Source organism: Acinonyx jubatus, chromosome B2 (assembly GCF_027475565.1).
Source record: "Acinonyx jubatus isolate Ajub_Pintada_27869175 chromosome B2, VMU_Ajub_asm_v1.0, whole genome shotgun sequence".
Classification (NCBI taxonomy): domain Eukaryota; kingdom Metazoa; phylum Chordata; class Mammalia; order Carnivora; family Felidae; genus Acinonyx; species Acinonyx jubatus.
In genome coordinates this window covers 53,628,278-53,648,526 of record NC_069385.1, presented here as the reverse complement: position 1 = coordinate 53,648,526, position 20,249 = coordinate 53,628,278, and the positions used below count along the sequence as shown (strand labels likewise).

The window sequence follows — 20,249 nt, the reverse complement described above, 5'->3', positions numbered from 1 at the left end:
TAGGAATGTTCTGTAAAAGTCAAACATAAGAGAATTATGTGTTTTTTTTCTAAATTGAAGTGAGATTAGTATGTGGAACAAGGAAGATGAAGTAATACCACCATGGTCCAAGGAAGTAGGACAGAAGAATTTCTGTCCCTCAGTCCCATTGCCCACCTGTTATTGCCATGACTGACCTATTTGGGTGAGGGTCAAAGAAAGTGAATTTCTATAACTGTGCCATCTATATTATATAATAATATACTCAACAGAGAAAAAAATGTATATATACACACACATTCATATCAGTGAGAAAGACCTGGATTGTAACTTCATTATAGATATGAATTCTTTTAGAAGCTCTAGAATTGTCACTACTCAATGGATATTCAATGTATTTATTGACTATAAATCTTGAGAAGAATCCAAATTATACATAACTTTAAGCATAATTCCTCAGTTGTCATGTAAATAGTCTCTTAAGACTTATCTTAAGTTTTAGGCAACTCAAGAAAGAATTTTTCAGTGAGTGGGAAGAAGAAAATCTTTATTTATAGTTGCCCACCATTTTATGAGTACTTTTCTTACAAGCTAATGACTTAATTACTTTTAGCCAGTGTAATTTTGTAATTTTTAAGTCAAAGATGAATCTAATCTGCAATTGTTATTACAGAAATAAAGCACTTCAGTAAGGTTTAAGAGCTAGTCACATCCTCTGACAGGGTGATGAGGTCACCCCTGGTAGTGAAAGTCGTTCTGGGTAATGTGGATCCTTCACACTTCTACGGGATCAGTTTCATCAAGGTTGAATTTTATCTCTAGACAAAATTCTATGAATGCTTTCATTTAAGTTTTACTTATTTTGCCAGAGAAACAAACTTGAGAAAAATCTTATGTGTTCAAAAGATGAGGCTCCTCTTTCTTCCATAGAAGGACACCTAGGGAGGAGAGAAGAAGGACAGACATGTTCCATTTTGGGGGAAGATGGTCTCCTGGAGCAGATACTGAGTATTTACCTATATTTTTTTATGTGATCATTATTTCAGGAGACACTTAGTACCAGGAAAAACCCACTATTAAGGGACTCAGATCTTCACAGTTACTCTGTGGAGGTGGTGGGGAAGAAGGTGTTGCAGAGAATTCTTTTTCCTTTATTTACAAAATTTCAGAACAATTAAATAAATTCAGGTAGAAAGTTACTAGTATACATCTTACCTTTTTAAATCAAGTTATGGTATGAGTCAATCATGAGATTTTATCCCACCCTTTTCTTAGAATTCTGAGGGCCCATGGGAAACAAACTAGGTGTATGCATGTGTGTTGAAATTTTACATGTAACTGCTTATGTCCTAAATTCCTTATCACACATTCAACTGCATCCCGTAAATTGGCATTGCAGCTGAAGGACCAGAAGATGATTTTCAAGATGCCTTTCGACACCAGGACTATGACTCTTTAACTTAAGGGTTGATGAAGAATGTGAGGAAGCAGAGAGAGGACAAAAAGAGTTAGGGATAACAAGAATCTGACCCACTCTCTACTAAGCGCTTTGTAATCTCGCTTCTGCCCTACCTGTCCCCTGTGCTTTAGCCAGGCTGGTTCCTGCCTTATTTGGACATGGTGTTGCCAGAAGTCAGCATATTTGAGAAATGGCACACGTAAATCAGCAATGCTGCAGGAATGATTTTGCTGCTGGGAAGGTAAAGGGCCAGGGAGATTCCTGGGCTGTCTCGGCTCTGGTGATTAATGCCCTTATTCCCTGATGCTAATCACCGCTGTTGGCATCCAGACACCATCAGCCTTGACTCTTGGCCAAATAGTAGAGATAAAAGCTATTCATCCTTTAGTATTTAGTCAGAGTGTACCAACCACAGAACACAAACCAGAAGTAGTTCCCAACCAGTGGTTTCGTTTGGAATACATGAAATGAAATAAAGCATAAAATAGAGAAGCGAAATGTTTTTTAACAACTCCCCAAGAGGTACTGTTAGGTACAGTTATAAGTCTAACCATATATGAACTAATGCGCCATAATCAAGATTAATAGACAGATGAAGGCCAAAACATGTATCTGATGGATCTCCATTCCTTGAACGCTAAAAACCAAAAAAGGAAACTCATAAGAAGTTGACAGTGAACATGTGTACACCCATGCATATGCATCAACTGATATATTTTTCTGCTTAGACTTTACAAACACACCTGGCTACCTGTCATTATTTTTAAGACACAAATAACTAACTACTCTTGCAAATAGTTACTTGTGAGCACAGTTATCAGTTGAGGAAACAATTTTCTGCAGGTGTAAAAATTACATTTTTCAATAAGGAAAATTTAGGTATAGTCAGTTTACTCATTAAGCCTTTAGAATTCAGTTTTGGCTCACTTTCTTTGAACAGGGTTCTTTCATTTTTGGTCCACAAAAGTTTAACCCTAAAGCAAGTGTTTCTCAAACTATTTGGTTTCAGGAACCGTTTACACTCTTAAAAATTATTGAGAGACCCAAAGAGCTTTTGTTTATATGGGTTATCTCTCAATATTTGCTCTATGTATTAGAAATTAAAACAGAAAAGTTTAAAATATTTATAACTTATTTAAAATAACAATGATAAAAACCATTATATTCAACCCATCAAATTAGCATAAGTAACATTTGTATGAAAAATAACATTTTATAAAGTGAGAATAATTTAGTAAGAAGAATGACATATTTTTTTGCAAAGCTCTTTAATGTCTGGCTTAATAGAAGATAAGGACAACTGCATATCTACTTCTACATTCAGTCTTTTGTGATATTTTGGTTTAAGTATGTAAGAAAATTTGGTCTTACAGAGATATGTAGTTGGAAATGGGAAAAATATTAAAAAATTTTTTTTAATGTTTATTTATTATTGAGAGACAGAGAGAGACAGAGCATGAGCGTGGGAGGGACAGAGAGAGGAGGAGACACAAAATCGGAAGCAGGCTCCAGGCTCTGAGCTGTCAGCACAGAGCCCAATGCGGGGCTCGAACTCACAAACCGCGAGATCATGACCTGAGCCGAAGTTGGACGCTTAACCAACTGAGCCACCCAGGCACCCCGGGAAAAATATTTTAATAGCCATATCAGATAATTGTGGATACCCTTTTTTTTATAAGTTTATTTTTATTTTTTTGCGAGAGAGCATGGGGGAGGGGCAGAGAGAGAGAGGAAGAGAGAGAATCCCAAGCATACTCTGCACCGTCAGTGCAGAGCCCACAAACCGTGAGATCATGACCTGAGGCAAAATCAAAAGTTGGATGCTTAACCAACTGAGCCACCCAGCTGCCCCATGGATACTCTTTTTTGATGCTACATGAAAATTCAACAAGAACTTCCTTTCACAGAGCACAGTATGAAAAAGGTTGGGGGGAAAGGGTAACTTTATAGGGGAGAAACCTGACAAACACCGCCTCAGACAAATGTGGTCAAGGTTAACATCAACAGCAATAATTCATGTTGATAGTTTATACCCTTGATATGATATGATGAAAATAGCACATGACCTCTGTGGTTGTTCTCCCATTACCATAATTCCAGCCTAATCATGAGAAAAACATCAAACAAATTCCAGTTGAGGGACATTCTACAGAATAACTTGCCAGTGCTCCCCAAAATTGTCAAGATCATCAAAAATAAGGAAAGTATGAGAAACTGTCACAGCAGAGGGGAGCCTAAAAGCCATGATGACTAAAAGCTAATATGGTATCTTAGGTGGGATCCTGGGACAGAAAAAGGACCTTAGGTAAAAAGTAAGGAAATCTGAATAAAATATGAACTTTATTTTTTTTTAATTTATTTATTTTGAGAGAGAGAGAGAGGGAGAGAGTGGGAGAGAGAGAATGTGAGCAGGGGAGGAGTAGAGAGCGAGGAAGAGAGAATCCCAAGAGCCCCATTGGTTCATTAATTGTAACAAATGTGCCATACTAATGTAAGAGATTAATAATAGGGGAAACTGGGGGAGCCTGGTGGCTCAGTTGGTTGAGCATCCAGCTCTTGATTTCAGCACAAGTCATGATCCCAGCGTCGTGGGATCAATCTCCACAACCAGCTCCATGCTAAGTGTGGAGGCTACTTAAGATTCTTTCTCTCTACCTCTGCCCCTCTTCCCTGCTTACATTCTCTCTCTCTAAAATAAATATAATACTACTACTAATAATAATAATTATAGGGAAAACAGTTTGAGAGTACATGAAAACTCTCTGTACTATCTTTTCAATTTTTCTGTAAGCCTAAAACTATTCTAAAAAAAAGCCTATTTAAATTTTAAAAAAAAAAAACTTGACAAGAAGATTTTAAAATGTTAGTTACAATGTAGTATATGAAGCAGTATCAGTGTATTTTTGGCATTCTATTATCCTTCTTGAACTTTAAATGGATCTTTTGTCATGCATGACTTTGTAAGAGAATGAATACACTGGTTACTGGAAAATATTGATTGAGTTATATAGATCTTTCAAATGTTGGTACATTTAATTATACAATATCAAAGCATTATATTCATTAATATAACCATCAGTCTCATCAGAAAAAAAAAACATATTTGAGAATTGGGAAGCTATCAAGTTCATGGTGGAAACAACAAGCTTTCCAAAATTCCAATTTTCAGTTTTTTGCTCAATTTGATCACTGACAACAAATTACTTTTAGTTGTTTTCCTTGAAGTGACAGTCTTGTTCATTTTCAAGAAAATGTCTGTGAAACATTGTAATGTTTCAGTGTGAATAACCATAGTTTGCCTGTAACTCATTCTTTCAAATAAAAATTCTGTTCCATGATAAAAGTGGCTAGTTCAGCTAGCAACTCAAACAACTGCACAAGTGCTTTTCCTCAAGATATGTTTGGTATATAGTGGAAGTGCTTTATGTATACTTCCTTCACCACAAAGAATACTAAAAAGATGTGTTCTGAAGGGTTCAGATTTTAAAAATCCTTTTTACTGCTTCTTCAAGGACATCTGAAGTGGAACTGGATTTTTTTTTTTTTTTACTGTGAGTACATGGGCAGTGAAGAACACAATATGATTTGGTGCCACTGCTTTGATTCATGCTTAAGTGCCAGAAGTTTTACCCACCATTGCTTTTGCACCATTACTGAAAATGTCAGCACAGTGAAAAAAATAAATAGTGTCCTAGTATTATTACTGCAAGTTTTGGCCTCAAAGGACCTCTGAAAGGGTCTCAGGGACCCCTAGAGATCTTAGAACTGCACTGTGAGAGCCACTGACTTAAGTAACAGTATTTCTGACTTCTGCTTTGCTCTTCATTTGAGCCAAGTAACTGTATCAAGGGAAGGAAAGGAAACCTGAAAGTTCATGTCATGTCCATAGAGATGAATCTGCTCACTTTCCTTTACTGTAGCTCTGATGTGGGGGGAGTGACCGGGAACAAAGACCACCCAAATATATTCTCCTTTATCCTTCTACAGTTCCCTGAAACAGGGCTTCCCAACCTTCTTCATATCATGACAGGGAGAGAGAAATGGTAAGATTCTTATTAAAGAGTAAAGAAATGAGGCTGCCTAAGCCTTGAGGTCCCTAGCCTGGAGGTGTAGATCCTTTATGGCTTTCAGGAGTACCCAAGGGTCAGTAGCACAGCTACCAGATCGTGTGGATATGCCAAGCCACATGAGTTGGACAATTCTGTACTAAGGCTCTCATCAGGGAGGGGGCTCTCACACTGGAGGATGTCTGTTCTACAGCCAGCTTCATGCTCCATAAAAGGCTCAAAGGTTAGCTCAGATGTGGGAACTCACAAAGTATCTGACTGTACTTCATGGTAGAACCAGAATTGAAGATTTGATGTAACCTGTCCAGAACATTTTTGGATAGAGTGTGGTGATTAAGAGCACAGAGTCTGATTCCCAAACTACCAAGGAGTTCAAGCCGCTCGCTAATTATATGATCTTGGGAAAGTAATTTAACACATTGGTGCCTCAGTTTTTCTACCTATAAAATGGGGACAATAATAATGCCTACCTATTATAAATATTAAATGAGTTAATACATATAAAGTATTTAGAATGACACATGGCAATGTTTGCCTTATTATTATCCAAGTGCTATAGGCTCTCCTAATTGGGTTTGCTTTTCTGAACATGACCATATTGAATTGTAGATTTGCAGAAAGAATCCTGAAGATACCAAGAAGCTAGATGTTAACCTGCAGGATTGCAGATGTGAGGAAATGTGCTTGGAGCAGGGAAGGGGAGAGAGGTGTGGGAAGGGGGGAATGATCTGGGCCTCTTTAGTTTTACTTATGGCTTATAGTCAAAACCTTTTTTTATCTATGATGGCACTAATAGACAAACTGCTACCTAATGTGTAAGTCTATAATATTATTTTTTCTTCGAAGGGGCCGTGGCTCAAAAATAATCATTACTGACTATCAACCCCTTCATTCCTTGCCAAAGGTTTTCTTTCATCGTGGTATCAGGTGTGGTAATTGGGTAAGTCTCAAGCTTTAAGAGCCTCCCAGAAAACCAGGCCATCGAAAGCTGGGACTGTCCCAGATATAACACATGCCTGCTTTTTTACTTGGGGTTGGGTGTGTTTTTATATTTACTGAATGGTTTTTGTTTACTGAACTATTTAGCCTGACTCAGAAGATTATACTTAATTAAGAATTTTAGGTTACATCTGAAACTGAATGATTTCGAGAGTCCTCTTTATGCAAGTATTCAGTATCTGAATTGCCATAGTTATATGGTTGCAAAGAAATGCAAAATTATCATAACAAGAAAATAGTCACAAATGAACTGACCACTTAAAAATGTAGCCCATCCTGGGGTGCCAGGGTGGCTCAGTCAGTTAAGTGTCTGACTTTGGCTCAGGTCATGATCTCACGGTTTGTGAGTTTGAACCCCATGTCAGGCTCTGTGCTGACAGCTAGGAGCCTGAAGCCTTCTTCACATTCTGTGTCTCCCTCTCTCTGCTCCTCTCCCACTCACACACACTCTCTCTCTCTCTCAAAAATAAATAAATATTTTAAAAAACTTAAAGAAATGTAGCCTTTCCTCAAACATCTCTCACAGCTTATACTAGAACCATGCCCCACCCATCACGTCTAAGTCTTTTGCCAGTAAGTCTCTGCTTGTCTGAGGTAGTAAACACCCTAACAATGTAGATAAAAAGCAAGCCTGTCCATGCAAATGAAGATTGGTCAACTTGATAAAGAAAAAAAAAAAAAAAAAGAAGGATAATGACACCATAAGAGCTTTAAAAGAAAATAATTAAATATTTATGAATTAAAAGAGGATTTTGAGGGGTGCCTGGGTGGCTCAATTGGTTAAGCATCTGATGCTTGGACTTTGGCTCAGATCATGATCTCATGGTTTGTGAGTTTGAGTCCCGAGTCTGTTTTGGATTCTCTCTCTGTTCCTCCCCCATTTGTGCATGCTCTCTTTCTCTCAAAATAAGTAAATAAACTAAAAAAAAAAGAGAAAAGAGGCTTTTTAAAAAAACTGATGAAATCCTTAAATATTTTTGTAAAAATATTTTCTGTGTAGTTGAACAACCAAATTGTGAAGTTCAGGATGTACTATTTTAGCATCCTAGAACTTTATCAAGAAAGTTATGCTGAAAATGAATAGTAATTTGTTCACTGCTTATTCTAGGAATATAGTTTATAGGTGCTGTTCTAATCCATATTTTGTTAACTAAGCTAAAATGACATTTTATAAGCATTATTTGCATTTTTCAAGGTAAAGCAAGTTTGGAGGTTGAACTGAAGGATCAGTTTTTACTAATTGTAGATGGTGATTTGTATCTTCCAAGGAAATAACTATCTGTTGGGTTACAGGTTATGATTGTTGTATTTTGCTGTTTTAAAGGGAAAAAGAAAAAAGACCTTTAGAGAAACGCCCATAAAGGAGGGCTGGATTAGAAATTTAAAAACTATAGCCACTTGAACGTGGCCATTTCCATGATGGGTAAAGAAGAATCAGAAGGAATGAAGAAAAACTGGGTTGAGAGAATGCCTTCCTACTCTCTCCATATGACAAGTTTTCTGTTACAGGGCTCATTGCGAGGCTGAACAGTCCTGCTCGCCTTCTGTTCCCAAACTAGGGCAAGCGTAGCTCTTTAGGTGATGTAGCATATAGCCAAAAATTTTAAAGTCTGTAAGCCATTGACTACTTAGGCTCAGCTGCCTGAAGCTTCTCTGAGGGAGAAAGCTTGCTTTCATTTGCTGTGGAAATGTGCATCGTCCCTATAATGGGGAGAAAGCACCTAGGGATTCCCAGAGTGTCTCAAGGGAAGGATGAATGTGTTGTATACCTTCAATATGTTATCTGTCTTAAGAGTACAATTATTTTGAGGATCAGATTTAGTATTAGACACAACTCCTCATGTTCCCTTTAAGATCACTTTTGTAAGAAAGTATGACAAGCTAATTTAATTCAATATTTGCTTTGGTCTTTGAGAGGAATGTGTCATTTACCTGCTCAAGGATTAAAAAGTATGAAATAAAATTTTAAAAATTAAAGTCACTAGCTTTTCAAAATTAGAATTTTTATTATTATTATTATTTTAAAGTAAATGACCTGGGGCATCTGCATGGCTCAGTCACTTAAGCATCTGACTCTTTATTTCAGCTCAGGTCATGATCTCACAGTTCATGAGATCGAGGCCCACGTTGGGCTCCGTGTGCAGAGACTGCCTAAGATATTCTTTCTCCCTCTTCTACTTCTCTTCCCGTGCTCGTGTGATTGCTCTCTCGCTCTCTCAAAAATAAATAATAAATAATAAATAAATAAAAGTAAACTGAATGATCTGACTTGGAGTATCACAACTCTAAACTACAGAATTGAATTTGCAAACTACCAAGGAGTTCAAGTCCTGGCTCTGCCACCTACTAGCTATGTGATCTTGGGATGGTAACTCAGCATCTCAGTGCCTCAATTTCTCTACCTGCAAAACAGGAATAATAACAGAAATAGTTCTCTAAACATAAGATCTGTATAATGACAAGATTGGTAAATATAGGAAATATAGGTCAACCAATTAATAAGACTGTAAAACACTTCATAGGTACTTTAGTTTTTAATTTTTTTCTAACATTGATTCACTTTTGAGAGACAGAGACAGACCACAAGCTGGGATGGGACAGAGAGAGAGAGAGGGAGACACAGAATCTGAAGCAGATTCCAGGCTCTGAGCCATGAGCACGGAGCCCGATGTGGGTCTCTAACTCACAAACCATGAGATCATAACCTGAGCTGAAGCTGAACGCTTAACCCACTAAGCTGCCCAGGCGCCCTACACTGTATAGGTACTTGTTTGAATACTGTGGCTTTTTTAATGCTTACCTACCAACTGGCTCTTTTTTTTATTATTATTATTTTTTAACAGAAGTTTTATATATAAAGTAATTCCGTGATTTTTAATTTTCAAGTTTTTCTATTTCCCACCATAAAATACATGACTTGATATTCTCCATAGTACCTTTCCTCTGGATTAGATCAGTTGACTCAGAATTAGTAATTACTTACTACATTGCTAATTAGAATATTTAGTAAAATATATTCCAATAGATATATTATGACTTTGAAATGTATTTTATAGAAAAAATTTTGAGAATTGTTAGAATATACTATTTTTGTTTCTTAAAGTAACCTGAAGATGCTAAGGCCAAAGATTTTGAGAGAAACCTAGAAATGAGTTATAGTATCAAAAAACTGTAAGATTTCTATGTATTTTAGGATGAAACATTACTTAGCTCTTTTATCTTTTTATTGTTAACCAAAAAATATATGTTGTGTAAGATTCCCCCCTTCCAAAGATTATTACATTGATTCAGTGGCCAGCAACTATTTCTTAAGTACTTCCGTATTGGTATACCACTGTGTTAGGAGGAGTATAAAAGAAGTATAAGAAGTTTACAATTTAGTAAAGGAAATAACATGAACAAATGCCAGACAGTGTTGTAGAGTGGAAAGAGGCCCAACGGAATCAAGAGATAGGAATTCCAGTACTTACCCAGATACTATGTAGCTGAGTGGCCTTGGGCAAGTCACTTAACATCTCTGGGTCCAAGTATCTCATTTGTAAAATGATACAACTAATTTCTTTCATTCTTTTGAGCTGTAACAAGTCTATTTTGAGGAGTTGTGCTCATTAGTACATGTTATGATTACCTCAGGAGTTAAAAGTAAGGATAGTAAGGATTGGGAAGACTGAGGAGACATGAGACTTAAGGAGGAAATTGATCTTGACCTTGATAGGTGAGTAGAATTTAGATGAGCAAAGTGAAGATATTTCACCATAATCTGAAGCCAAACACTGAATGTTTCAAGAGGAACAGAAGATACTTTCCTAATGAGAGTACAGTACATGTTAGAAAAGAGGAATAAGCATGAAAATTTCAGACAGATCCACCATAAAGACCAGGCAGAGAAATTTAGACTTCTTACCATGATCCACAAGAAGTCATTTTAGATTGAGCAGGACCATGGTACATAAAGTAATAGGATGATTAATGGGGCAGTACACTCTAGGAAAGTTTGTAACTTACCAGCATGTTCTAGTGGGTCAGCAAATAGTATCTCCCCTTGGAAATGCCCTTCTTTCAAGATGGAAAACTTGGATAAATAAACCAACATGCTAGGTAATTGTTTGTTACCTTTTATGCAAGGTAACAGAAAGAGCCCTACCCTTTTTATATTTTATGGTACTTCTTTCTAGTCATTCAACAGATATTTCCTGAGTACTTAATGGAAGGCTGGCATAGTTCTAGGTGCTATAGGGGGTACTAAGGTGAATAAGAGTTAGTCTGTACACTCACACAACTTTAATTTAGAAGAGAAAATATGATCAGTACATAGATCACTGGAGTGTGAGGCAGATTATAATCAGTACTATCGGATCAGTGTGAGCAGAAAGTTGTGGGTAATTAAAGAGGAACTAGGCCTTAAAGGCTGGAGGGTTGAAGATTCTGCTGGCATGGAGAGGAGAGAGTGTGAGGGTAGCTGTTTGTTTGTTCCTAAGAATAGGGCATCATGGGGGCAACCTTTGATCTCTTCCTCCTCTGAGGTTTTGTGTTTTTATGAAAAATACAGAAGTAGGAAATGGCAGAGTATATTCAGAGAATTGAAGATTCAGGAGGGTTCTACTTGCGTTAATGACAGAGTAGCACCTATTTGACTAACCCACCTTTAGATCAGAGCTGTAACTCTGGACAAAATCTAAGAAATAACTGTCTGGGAGGCACTATTGAACAACCAAAAGCAGGGAGAAAGCTCAGGCATCACTTGGAAGAAAGGAAAGACACTGGTGAGTTTCTTATTTTTGTAGGTTTTTGTTTTGTTTTGTTTTTTGCCAGAGAAGAGATCACAGTTGTTTTCATATGGAACATCTAAAACTCAGTAGAAACCTGAAATATTCCTGGCTTGAGGAATGAGAAGAGAGCTGGAAAATAAGAAAAGAAATGATGGAACAGAGAGAACCACAGAGGAAGAGCCCAGAGTTCTTCACAGAGACTGCCCAAATCTTGGGCTGACCTGTGAACTGCACATGCACAGCTAACACTAAAAATACTGAACAGAGACTTCAGCTGCTGCTCATCATAGAGGAGACAGAGTTTGGAGTTTGGAACTAGCCAAGTTAATTACCTGCTAAAATAGCAACAATAGAAAATCAATATACTTTGGTAGAATAAAAAGAATTCCAAGTCTCTAACAATATATCATTCACCTTATCTAGAATACAATCCAAAACTGCTAGCTGTTGCAGACACAGGAAAATCTGATCCATTTTAAAAGAGAAATGATAATCAACAGAAACTGACCCTGAGAGGATACAGATGTTGGAATTAGAGGGAAGGATTTTAAAGTTTTTTTTTTTATATCTACAGTCAAGGATATAAGGGAAAATATACTGATAATGAATAAACAAATAGGAAATCTTAGCAAAGAAATTGAAACTAAAAAAACCAAATAGAAATTCTAAAACTAAAAGTTGAGAATTCTAGATCTAAAAATTTTTAAGTTTATTGTACTTCATACCAAACTGTAGAAGAGTAGAGTCAGTGAACTGATAGGTCAATAGAAATTATGCAATGATCTGAAAAACAAAAGTGTTGAGGGGAAAAAAAAGCAAAACCTCATGACATAAACTATGTCAAAAATCAACTATATCATTGGAGTCCTAGAAGGAAAAGAGAGAATGGGGTGGAAAAGTTTTTTAGAGAAATAATGGCTGAAGTTTTTCCAAATTTAAGAAAAGATATAAATTTACAGATCCCAGAACCTCAACAAACCCCTAGCAGGTACAAAGAAAATCACTCCTAGGAACATCATAGTCAAATTGTTGAAAACCAAAGATAGAGAAAATTTCGAGGCAGCCAGGGGCACAACAGTATGATTGAAGACTTCCTATCAAGAAGCAATGGACAAACAGTGCAATATCATCTTTAAACTACTAAAAAGAAAAATCACCCAACAATCAAGAACTCTTTTTCCAGACAACTTAAGGGTCATGGCTGGAATTTAGATAGTATGTAGGAGAGTGGTATGCACTCAGCCAGAATAGATGGGTTGAAGTCAGTATAAAGGGGCTTGCATATCAGGTGGTAGAGTTTGAATTAGAACCTTCATCAGCATAAAAAAAAAATTGTCATTTTTTAACAGATCTATATTGGATAATCTGCCAAAGTTGTATAAGATTGTCTCTGCTGCTACCATACATGGAACCTTTGTGCGTTAGATAAAGCTCCCCAAGATGGGCATGGAGCTAAGTGAGCAAATCATGCCCTTATGTGCCCCTTCCTCTAGATTGACGCTACCCCTCATCAGGGTCTGTGGCTTGGAATGCAGAACATGGGTCGAATCTGTGCTCCCAGTTGCCCCCTAAAACAGGTGTACGTGATAGATTGGAAAGAACAAGATGAATATGAGGGAAATATGTAAGATCGGATGCCGAGAGGTCTCAGGGCCAAGGGCATGCCACCTAGGGCTCTGATGTTTTCAGTTTGGATGACCAGAGGGATGGCAGGACCCTTGACAAATACCTGATATAGGAGAAGGGGACTTACAAGCAACTGGAAATCTAAGACTGAAGATACAGATCTGGAAGTCATTTATAGAGATGTGTTAGTTTGAAGTTGAAAGGAGTCCATGAAATCACCTGAACTGACACTGAAAAAGGAAGAGATGAGGGGTGTGGATGGGGATTGGAAAATCTTACCATGGGATTTAGTGGAAGGAAACAGAGTCAGAGTCCTAGTACAGCTGAATCAAAGGGACATTAGAAACAACTAAAATCTCCCACCATTTCTTGAATAATTTTTTTATTTTTATTTAAACATTTTTTTTAACATTTGTTTATTTTTGAGACAGAGAGAGACAGAGCATGAACGGGGGAGGGTCAGAGAGAGGGAGACACAGAATCTGAAACAGGCTTCAGGCTCTGATCTGTCAGCACAGAGCCCGACGCAGGGCTCGAACTCACAGACCGCGAGATCATGACCTGAGCCGAAGTCGGCCACTTAACTGACTGAGCCACCCAGGCGCCCCTTGAAGAATTTTTTTAAATGGAAGTAATTTACTAGATTGGTAACATCTTGGGATTTGGAGGTTACTATGTAAAATGTGTTAATAGATGAATATAACAAGCCTCTGCTCTTAACCTAATCTTACTGTTTTCCAGCCTTAATATATGTGGAAAAACTCTGTAAAATATAAATTATCCTTCACACTTACATGGAGATACAAAAATTATCTTACATACATTTTCCCCCAGTTTTATTGAGAAATAATTGACATACATCACCGTATAAGGTTTAAAGTGTACAGCATGATGATTTGACTTACATATATTGTGAAATGTGATTACCCACAATAGGTTTACTTAACATCTATCATTTCATATAGATAAGAAAAGGAAGAGTGATTGTCTCATAACTGAAAGTTTGCAACTTTAACCACATTTGTCCATCTCCCTTCCTCCCAGCTCCCCACCTCTGGTAACCACAAATCTGATCTCTTTTTTCTATGAGTTTTTTGTTTTTTGTTTTTTAGATTCCACATATAAGTGAGTTTAAGTTAGTCTGTTAACTAACAAACTTAAAAGATGTACTGCTGTTGAGTATCAAAAGTTCTTACATTTTATTTCCCGGATTCCCTTTTGCTTCCCATCTAATTAAAGCAAACTAAATAACAAAATAAGCCTTAAAAAGAAATAGAAAAAGAATAATTTAGGCATGTATTTATTTGTAGCAAAAAATATTACAGATATACACATATACTCACAAATAGAATTATGTAGATTTTTTAAAAAGCAGGGCAAAGAGAAAATAGAGAATAATTAAGTTGAAAGGAAAAGTTAGTATATGTAAATCCATGTCATAAACCTCTACAAGGTTCTTACACTGAACAATTATATCAGCTGTCAGCTTCTCCCAAAGAGGGGGAAAGATGTTCAGTAAGTTAGAAGACATAAAATTAGTTACTCAGGAGAAGTGAAGCTTTTCTGGCACTTGGACCCATAGGGACTTCTAAAAGATGCCAGCAGACAGTTTTCTCAGCACTATTTCTGCTGTCAGTACAAGTTTGTATCACACAGATTCTTATAAACAAGCTGGGGCCCTTATGACAAAGTACTATTCAATGAAACTAGTGCTATAAGAGGTCAAAAATGCCTTATAAGTAAGCTTTTCTATTATCAGGTTGATCCAGAGAAATTGCTTAGAAATTGGATAAATGCTTGGAGGTTGGATAGACTCATGTTCAAACCTTTCATGAATGTTGTATATTTTAATAAAAGTTGAGTAGCAGGTAATTCAAGGTTGTCTTTTTGGTAAGAAGATGGAGTGAAGAATTCTATTGGTCTTACTCTGAAGCATTTGGCCCTTTGTGTATCTAACAGCACAGAGAGGCATTCAGCCTTGCTCTAATTAACTTTTTAGTATCTTTAGAATATTAATTAGTATTTTTCACCAAGTATTTCCATGATTTTGAAAGCAGAAGAGTGGGAGGAAGAAAAATTCTTTGATATCCATTTCTTTTCCAACTCTGATTAGGCTTTTTCAGTATCCAAGTCTAAGAGGATTGGGGAGAGTCCGTGAACTCTCACAGGGAAAAGCAAAACAAAAATAACAAAATCTCTGCATTTGTAAGACTTTAACAGTTTCAGAAGTCATCATCCTCAAATTTAAAATAAGTTACTTGCAGGTGCCTGGGTGCCTCAGTTGTTAGGCGTCTGACTTTGGCTCAGGTCATGATCTCATGGTTTGTGACTTCAGAGTCCCACATCTGGTGAGCACAAACCCTGCTTTGGGTAAAAACATGAATCTGCTTTGGGTGTGCCCCGCTTCTCCCTCCCTCCCTCCTCCCTCCCTCTCGCTCTCTCTCTCTTTCTCTCTCTCTCTCTCTCTCTGTCTCTCTGACCCTTGCCCACTTGTGCCCCCCCCCAAAATAAAATAAAATAGGTTACTTGCTATTCTATATCCTCTTGCTTTTTAGTGTCTTAAATGTCACTTTTCATGCCTCCTTGCTTTGATTTCCAAAGGAAGGAGTTTACATTGATGAACCTTTCTTTTCAAACGCACGTTTAGAACCAGTAGCAAAGGTGTAGACCCTCATTTGGGGGTAATCTTTCAAATTTCTTCTGGATAGATCTCAAAGCCAGGCAAATTTAGAAGTCTTTCCTCCAACAGAGATGTAGCAAATACTGCCCTCTACCGAGGGGATATGCAGGATGGCTTGACTATGTTAATGATCAAGTGCTAGTCTTCAGTTACTGATTTCAGTGAATTTGGTGGAATCATGTTGTTACTAATTACTTCATCATTACTGTATACATTCTTATTAAAATCATTATATTAAAAAATAGGAAACATAAGGGATGAAACATTTCAGCCTTGGCCACATACATTATTACCTCTGTCGTCTGTACAATCAGATATAATGTCTGAGGCATTAATAATAATGTTTAAATTTCCATTTGTTTTAAACCAGCTAATAAAATCTTTTTACCAGTGGGAAATTAGAAGGAGGTTGTTACCGTATTGTTTTCATAAATGAGTTTGTAAAATGCAGTAATGATGAAGTAATTAGTTAAAAAAAAACAGGAAAAATGTGGAGATAACTTAAAAACACAGCGTTAGAAGAATGTGAAAAAGTAGGAAATCGTTAGCATCATCATCATTATAAGAGGCACCACTGAATGTAAGCATCAATACAGCTCCAAGAAAATACATAAAAATTTTGGTTTTCTGTGCTACAGGCTATAAATCAAATATTTTTGTGACAGTTGCTGGAATTTATATTTCCTAAATGAACTGGAAGTATTCCTGGGAATAAACCCAGCGCTGTGCTTTTCATCCAGCAGGTACTCAATAGATCTGATTTGATGTGGTTTGTGTTTTAAGAAAGTTGTCAGTTCTGGAATCTCCAGACTTAGGTATCTCCAGAATTTGGAGATTTATTACATACAGAAAGCTAGTCAAGTCAGAGTGAGGAAAGAGTGCAATCACCTCTGGTTTGCCACATAGATTTTTTTGTTGCCATTGTTATTATACACTCCATTAAAAATGACACGCACAACCCCAAAAGAGTACTGCATTAGCCCATCATTATCTCGAGGGGATAGAGAGTTTGCTAAAGATCCGGTAGATTTGGGGAGAACTAGCCTTCCTGCCATTGAGACTCTAAGTCAAGGAGTAAATCTTTCCCTCAGCACACCAGAGAACATTTTCTGAAGTAGAGTGTGTAAGAGATGGTAGTATTTTCTGGAATAGTGAGCTATTTCCCAGTTGGATGGTAGGGACTTCATATTAATGTGATTTCTCATATTAAGGTGCCGTATTACCAGTCTTGGGAAATTATGTACTCTACAAATACACATATTTCAGTGCTTTGTTTTTCTAGTTATTATCTTTATTGATTTGGTGCACATAGTTGTTTTAACAAATTCATATGATATTTTTAGTTTGTTTTGAAAAGGATGCATTCATCCTAATTAAAGTGTTTTTTTCCCCTATTAAAAAGCACTTTTCTTTAAGATATGATGTATTGTCATTTCTGTATACACAAAGCAAGATGCCATGCATACTTGTGTAATGAGGGGCTATCAGGGTAGCACTACAAGGAATTTATAAAGAGAAGTCTATACAGATAAAGAGTAACCCTTAGGACAATATAATCTAGACAGCGCTTGAAATAATAATCATCCTACTTGAGCTGAAATAATGGTGGCAGAGCAAGCATTAGCCAGGCAGAGAAAAAAGAAACTCAAGCTGACAGCTCATTCGTGTGTGCTGAAGTGGACCAACCGCTCATTGCAGGGCAGAAGGCAGCCTGGTGGTAACGCTCGTGCATTTCACACTGGTGTGGCTTTGAGAAAATCCCCGCTCCTGGCACCAGGGTCAAACCGAAGCAGACAGCTGTGCCGTTTCTCATACAGGAGAAAGAAGACAGCAGGCAAGCTCTTTATTCCTAAAAGTTTTTTAGAAAAACTGTGCTACATATAATCCAGCTGTATACTCCCAGTAATTAAGGAAAACAAATGCTCTTTGCAAACTCATTATAGATTTAAAGTTCTTTAGGTTTTCATCAGGTTTCCACAGAAACAAAGAGTTTGAAACAATAGTCGAGAATGCACAAACCATCGAATAAGTGGATTTTAATTGTTTCTGTTTAGAAAATTATTCAGATAGCCAGCCACATCAGAGACTATTAAACTTTTTAATTGCTCAGGTAGAAAGATGGAGAGTGCCATCATTATCTATCATAAGAAGAATCTGCATTAGATAATGCTACTTGAATTTTGAGCTAGAATAACATACTCAAGGATGCTACTAACTGAAGTGGCATTTAGTAGTCGAAAATAATCATATGCTTTAATTATTCATAGGACACAATGCATGAATTTATAATACTAATTATGGTTTCAAAAGGTGTCTTATGCTATGGTTTACTTACATAAGAGGATCAACTAATGCAAACAAAAGTATAAATACTTACAACTGCTATAGAGATCATGTGCATGCAATTTTGTGGTGTGTTAGGTCAGAAGAGTAGAGAAACGTATCTTTGTGTTTTGCGAAGTTCTTGTGAGAGTTAGTACAAAATTTGTATTTGTTAAGCATTCAGTAGTTACCATTGGTTCTGAAGAAGACTTGGTGATCATGTGTTTGCTTGTTCACTAGTCTTGTATTATGCGAGATTGTGTTCCCTGGGCTGGTAGGTGCCCCAGACACTTGGGTGGACAAGATAGTACTGACCCTCCTGGGACTCCCAGTCTCGTACAGAAGAGTAAATGAGGGTGGCAACTGCAGCTTTGAATAGATTTGTAACTCCTCAAGCTCTTTAGTATATGCATTTGCGGTGACTGTTTTACACATTCACTCTTCATGATTATTAGGGAAGAGGCAGGGGATTAAATAACTGAAAAGCAGGGGCGCCTGGGTGGCTCACTTGGTTAAGTGTCTGACTTTGGTTCAGGTCATGATCTCACAGTTTGTGAGTTTGAGCCCCATGTCGGGCTCTGTGCTAACAGCTCAGAGCCTGGAGCCTGCTTCAGATTCTGTGTCTCCTCCTCTCTCTGCCCCTCATGCTCATGCTCTGTCTTTCAATAAGATATAAACGTTAAATTTTTTTTTTTAAACAGCTGAAAAACAAAACCAAAGAGTATACTTTGCAATCAGTAAAGATCTTCAACATTGTTTTGCTACATCATTCAGTTTTTACTCTTTTGTCACAATATATTTTATTTCCCTTTTGGAAAATGAAGAAAAATCTATAAAATAAAGAAGATCATAAAATATTATAAAATATAGACTTCTAAGTCTGTCACTATCTATAACAATTGTTAGCATTTTTACGTATTTAGTCTTTTTCCTACATATATATTTTGAGCAAAATAGGTACCTTAGTATAATTATAATTTTGAAGTATGAGTTTTTCACTTAGCTTTTTATCATAAGCATGTTTTCATATCATAAAATATGTTTCGTAAACATTATTATTTGTTGGCAATATGTTCCATTATGTCAGCATTCCATAATTTATTGAGCCTTTCCTCTGTTGTTTTATTTTAAAGTTGCTTTTAGTTCACATAGTTATAAATAATCCTGTATATAGCCTTTGGTTGGATTTCTGGTCACTTCCTGTAGATTGATTTCTAGAAACAGAATGATTGGGTCAAGTCGATGACTTCTTTTAGGGCTCTTAATACAATCCAACAAAATATTTTTGGAGCATCTGAACTAATTTACTCTCTTAGCAGCAATGGATGTCTCATTACCTACTTGCCAGCATTGAGTAGTATAATTTATTTTTCTTTGCAAAATTGCTATATGAAAAATGATATATCATTCTTATTTTGTCTTTCTTTGGTTACTAGTGAGCTTGACTATATTTTTCATTTGTTTATTAGCCTCTTCGACTTTGCTTTTAGTTCAGGAATTATGTATTCGTATCCTGTGTCCATTTTTCTGTTGGAATGCTCTTATAATTTTAGTTTCATTGCAGTCAGTCCTTATCTCTCTCAGTTGCCTTTTTCATGCCAGCTTGTTTTTTCTCTGTGACTTTCTGTTTTTATTTGATTGGTCCATGTCTTCTGGTATTCTATTGGGATGCCACATAATTTTCTAGCTTTTTTTCCTTCTAGCTCTTGTATACAGTTAATCACCAAGTTTTATTTTTAGACATGAGTTCTGTGCTACACCATAAAAATGCCATAATTGATTAAGAAAAATAAATGAACATAAAACAAATGACAGTATGTGTCTTTACATATCCTCATCAGTTATATAAGACCAATCTTGCTACAAAAGCTAGACATACTTTTCTACGTGTGCTGGACTTGCTAAGGACTTTGGAAATATGGGCTTTTCCTAGTAAACCTCTCTGTAGCAAGTATAGTGTTTCAGTTAGCTATTGCTACATAACAAATCACCCCCAAAATTCAGTAGCTTAAAAAAATAAGCCTTTATTATTGCTCTCTAATCTACAGGCTTAGCTGGAAAGTTCTTTTAATATATTTTGGATTCACTTATGCATCTGCAGTCAGCTTTGCTGATCTTGGTTGGGTTCTCTCATCTACTATGGGCAGGTGGGGCAGCAGGCTGGAGGCTGGCCTCAGCTGTTTTCTCAGCTTAGACAGTTGGCTCTTCTTCTTATGCTCTCTCCTTCATCGGGAGTCCAGCCCAGCTGTTGCAACAGAATGAGCAGAAGTGTGCAAAGCCTCTTGAGACCTAAGCTCAGAACTGGAAAATTGTGACTTTAGCCTCATTCTATTGGTTGTGGTAAATAC

General features: G+C 36.8%; 1 protein-coding gene across 2 annotated transcripts in view; it reads left to right on the top strand.

Annotated features, from left to right (window-relative positions):
- AFG1L (AFG1 like ATPase) overlaps window positions 1–20,249 on the top strand; it is a 198,730-nt gene that overhangs the window by 163,700 nt on the left and 14,781 nt on the right. Inside the window, exon 12 of one of the 2 annotated variants that reach the window (XR_008298422.1) lies at window positions 17,278–17,413. The exons of the other annotated variant lie outside the window; for it this stretch is intronic. The gene's annotated coding sequence lies outside the window, so the exon portion shown is untranslated. The remainder of the gene's footprint in view (window positions 1–17,277; window positions 17,414–20,249) is intronic. 2 annotated transcript variants of the gene reach the window in all.